Source organism: Apaloderma vittatum, unplaced genomic scaffold (genome assembly GCF_000703405.1).
Source record: "Apaloderma vittatum isolate BGI_N311 unplaced genomic scaffold, ASM70340v1 scaffold2254, whole genome shotgun sequence".
Taxonomy (NCBI): Eukaryota; Metazoa; Chordata; class Aves; order Trogoniformes; family Trogonidae; genus Apaloderma; species Apaloderma vittatum.
The window spans coordinates 1-5,459 of NW_009713063.1; positions in this window are offsets into that span (position 1 = coordinate 1).

Below are 5,459 nucleotides of genomic sequence, written 5' to 3' on the forward strand. Positions count from 1 at the left end.
TCCCATATCTTCGTTCGTGAAGCCTAGCCATAATGATGAATACTTCCATAAGTATTTATGATCCTAACATTAGAATTACTTACGTCTTCTAATTGCTTTTTTCACATGCCTGCTCAGTCCTCTGCTCTTACACTGTTCAATGCCAGTTGACTCTTCCAGTGAAGCTTCAGAATGAAGAGGAGCCTGCTTCCTACCTATTACAAACATGTATTTCCTTCCTACAGTTGTACTCACTAATGATTTACAAAGTTAAAATGTTAACCAGCTACACAGCCAATGATTCACCTTTTCCGTCATATCCTTCCTCTTCCTTGTGGACTCTTAAGGATCTCTAGAAATGCCATTTAGACTCTCCTCTAGCTTCTTCATGCAGCTCCTAAAGAATTCTGCAGTCAATGCTGACCCTGTGTGGGGTGAGCAGCTGGCTTGCAATTAAAATCTTGTGTTCTTTATGCATGTAAGATCTATTACAGTTGGCTGAACATGCTACAGTTTTCTATCGCACAATCATTAAACTTACAGAGTTTCCCATGGCTCAGCTTCATCTCAAAGAAATGATAGATTTGTGGAAGAAAATTAGTGGAATACTGTGTTTTTATCTTTCATCAAATACATGCCCTGCTACAATTTAAAATATGAAAAGAGATACTGTCATGTCCAAGTAAATTTCCTGTAGATGATAGAATTAATATGTATTTCACACTCTAATAATATTTGAAAATATTATTTCCAAGTTTGTTTTCTTTTTCTTTTCTTTTTAATTCCAGGATGTGCACAGAAAGATGTTTCTTTTCTAAAGTTCATTAGCTGTAATAATGTAATTCTCCCTTGGTGTTAGATGGTACAGCATTAATTATTACAGAAAATACATAAAACAGTGATACTCAAATCCTAATGCACAGGAGAGTTATCCATTAATTTTAAGTAGGTTATAGCAGGGAATTCTAGGTTGAACATAGAAAATAAGATGAGATTTTAATGACCATACATCATTAACCACTTTATAGTGTATTTCAAACTTGTAAATCCATTGCATTTTGTACAAATGCACAAACTGAGGGCCAGAACTTGCTAAATAATGTATATAATAATTTATTTACAGAATATTTAAATGCAGAGAATTACAAAATATTGAAATAGATGCTCTGATATTTAACTCAGGAATTAGCTAAGAAATGCTTGTTACTTAAAACTTCTGTGTTTTAAACCTAATTTCTACAGCTTCAGCTAACCTACTGAGATTACAACTCATTATTTTAACTAAGTTGGATAGTACTTTCAAGAGGTATATTTTATTTATTCATTACTTCATTTCAGTAAAACCCATTCAATGCATAATTAAAAATCATATCGATGCATTCTAAAAATAATACAAAGACAGTACAAGACTTTTCAGAACAAATTGAAAAATTATTACATTTGCCTAAGACACTAGTCACTTTGAAACTGTCCAGTAATTGTAATTCTCTTTAGACATGATGTTTTCTACTTTACTGCCAAGATTTCTGCAAAAAACCCTCAACTATTTGAAGTGCCAAAGATAAGAATTCAAAGATCATACTGTAGTATCAGAAAGAATATGTAGGCATACTAACATGCCTGTCATCCTCTGTAAATATTACCATGTGACCATCAGCCTGGCAACAGCAAAAAATATGTTTTCTTGTATTTGACCTTCAGTCAGTCACATTTTCATAATAGGCATTTTCATAACAGACAATTCTATATATTTTTTTAAATCATACAATTCTGATCATGGCCACAGGGCTGAAATGAGTTTGCACTTACCCCAAATGCCTACACTTCACATAACTGGTGTCACATCACACATTACATATTACACATTACACCAAACCTCTGTTTTAAACATCTTCTGGGCTATGAACCACGTTTCTTTGTCTGCATTTGAGACACATGAAAGGCAAACATGTCACATATAACTACCTCTCAGCTGAAAACAAATATTTTAAACCTTTTTCTTAGTAATTAAAATTCTGGAAGTTTTTCCTCTCGCAGCCTTACCCATAAGGAGTTAGAACGTGGACTATCTGAAGTTCATTTCTGCTATAGAAATAATTCACTCTTGTCACCAGACCTGCTCTTAAATTCACCCTCATTAACACTTCAAAACAATGCATATACTGTTTTCTGCCTGTCCTGGCTAGTTCCCAAGGGAAGGAAAGTGTGTATGCTATTCCCATCCCTACCAGCAGACATGCAGTGAGACAACAGCTAAATCATTTACAATCTAACAGCCATTCACTGTTTTTTCCACCAATTCCCCAAATCTCAAAAAGGCAAAAAAGTACCCCTACAACATATTCTGAAGGAAACTACAAGATCAGCTTCTTGTTCAGGATCCAAGGATCCAGCCTGAGAGCGTTCTGGGTCCCATAGAGGTGAATGCAGCAGACATATAAAAGGTGCACAGTATTCTCATGGCAATTTCTAATACAAAGTATTTCGAGGCAAAATTCTCCACTGAACTTGACAACACAGCTTGTGAAGAGAAATCTTGGTAACCTTTTAGACTTCAAGAGTGTTCACCTGCAGGGTTGAGCTGCAGAACTGGCCCCAGCAGCACCTAATTATCCCATCTGCCTGTGGTGCTCTCACACAAGCAGCACTAAGCAGACACCTTTGCTGGAAGACCTCTGGGAGCAGAAAGGATTTGTGAAGAGAATGAAGCCATCATTTGCCTACGACGTCAATTAAAGGCAGTGATGTTCACCTGAGCACTCTAAATCACTCTTTACTGAGGGCGGTGAAATATTGAAATAGGTTGCCCAGGGAGGTGATGGAGGAGGCTCCATTCCTGGAGACATTCAAGGTCAGGTTTGATGGAGCTCTGAGCAACCTGATCTAGTTAAAGATGTCCGTTCACTGCAGCGGGGTAGACTAGATGACTTTTAAAGGTCCCTTCGAGTCCAACACATTCTATATTCTACGATTGCTTCTATGATTCTGTAATTGATTCCACAATTCTATGATCCTGTTCCCGTGAGCCAGGATAGAAAAGAGACACAATGAGGCCTCAAAATAGAGCTATTACCTTTAAATCATATGCATAGTATCAGAATTATATGTAATTATTGCCAAGGTATAAAAAAAAAAATTAAAAAAACTGTCCACAGAAAACTGAAAGCTTTGCACATTCAAAAGCATAAAGCAAATCTGTGTTACCCTGAGGCAGGAGAATTTATACCTGCTGAGAAACTAAAATATATCAGAAGACAGAAAGAGAAAAAGTCTGCTTTGGCCAAATTGTATTTTGATTTGCATCACAAGTCTTTAGGACATGATTTATACCAATTGTACATACAAAAATATTGGTGTAAGCCAATCAAAATGTTTTCAGGGAATCTAAAGTTAATATCTAGAACAAGAACTCTTGTTGCTGAATTATTCTAAAGAAAGCACACTCTTTACACATTCTCAAGTAAAATTCTCAAGATACAAGATAGTATGTAAAAATTAAACATCACATAATTACTTCAGGTTTTCTTGTATAGGCAGGTATAAGGTATAAGCCAACTGGAAGTATAAACGCTGCAATGTGTGCTCAATGCAAAGTACTTTCATCTAGACTATGCCAAACGTTCAAGAAAAAGCAATCACTTCCAGAAAAACTACTGAGTAGTGAGCAACGTTGCTGTGTCAAAGTGAAAAATGGCAAAAAAAAAAAGAAAAAGAAAAAACCTAGAAAATATCCCTAGACATATCTCAAGTTTTCCAAGAGTTACTGGGACTCCAGGCAGTGATGCAGTACAAAATCACTAGTTTATCCTAGAAGGGTAGTTTGAAGTTCATCCAGTCCTGTCTAACATGCCACAAGTTAAACCTCATAGCACAGATACCTAGAAACCCATGCAAGTATGAAATTTGAGCTTACTAGCTTGGTATGCCTCTGTTACTGACTTATGAATCCTGGATATACCCTTACCTAATAAATAAAAACTGCAGCTTGCAACCTTATTTATTTTGAGTTTTGTAGATATGCAAAAGCACATTGTAGGGCTGAATCATTTGCTCACGTAACAGTTGACGGGGATTCAGAAACACGCATTCTTATATCTAATTTCCCTGTGAACATAGATTTTCCTAGTAAGAACTGACTGGGTCAGGTCTGCTTAAAATGAAGTGATTGCCTTTTTATGTTCCTTTTGAAATGCATCCACAGAAGGCACACAGAAGATAGAGGGAAGAGAGAAAAGAGAGGAACCAGATTCTAAACGCTAAAATATCCTTGTACTAGTGAGCAAAGCAATGCTCATTTCCCTCCTGTGACTGCATTTTAACTCATCTTCCCTGTAGAAGACAATCATGATTCCCATTTACAAATTACTCTATGGGATTTCCCCTCATTGCTTTTGCTGAAACTGTGCAACTTTTGCAGAAAATAATGCATGAGTCATTGAGCAAGAAAGAGCATGACTGCAGTTAATGACTCACTACAGGTGATGGGAGGATTCTGATGAAAGAGAATTATAAACAAAGACACACATCTTATACTAAAACCACACTTGCTCCTTTCTCATTTCTATTCTAATACTGTGCTACCCAAAAAAGAATTTTGCTATATACCCTAGGGCACTAAGCAGAGAAATTATAAGTAAAAATGCTCTCTCAGGACCTGAAATGGGATGCAGTTTTCAGGTGAATCTGTCAGCATCTTCCTTAAACTGAATATGCTTCAAATACCCAAATGTTTTCAATTTTTAATGTTATGTTTCAGTACAGCCCTTGGAATAAGATAATATTTGGAAAAGGCAATTGAGTTCTGTTGTCTGGGACTGGATCAAAATGAAAATAATTTTGAACAAATCTCCTCTTGGCCAGGATGTCCCTTCAGGCTTGCTCTATGTTCAGCATTTTTTGGTGGCTTCCTACAAGTCAATAATCTTCGGAAAATCACTTTTTTTTTGTTTTTATAAATGTGTCTTCCTTGGAGCTTGTCAGTGCAACAACGCTAAATGTTTTCTTCTCATTCGAAAACTTCCACCTCATATGCCCAAACACCTTACTCTGCAACACTCCTTGCTCTTCGTCCAGCAGCCACAGTCTACTCTCATTACCTGCTGTACAGCAGTACCTATGCAGCGCCCAAAAACTAAAATGAAAAAAAAAAGATAGACAGGCCAGTTATACCAGCTGTCATACAGACACATAAAATGTCCTAACACAGTCACTGCAATTTACACCACGAAACTACACAGGACGAAACAACAATGTCACCATAGAGTCAAGCACAAACCATCCGTACCATTGCCTCCTCATTTTGTATTTTTCTTGACTGCTTCAAATGGTAAATTCATGAGCATTTGCAAGACACAAGGAAGATTAGTGTTTCTCATAAAAGCCTGATATTTTGCTATAGAGCAATGTAAGACAGCAAATACTATTTCTCATTTAAAAACTCTTTCAGGATCTATCAACCACTAAGGGGGGAGGGGGGGAGA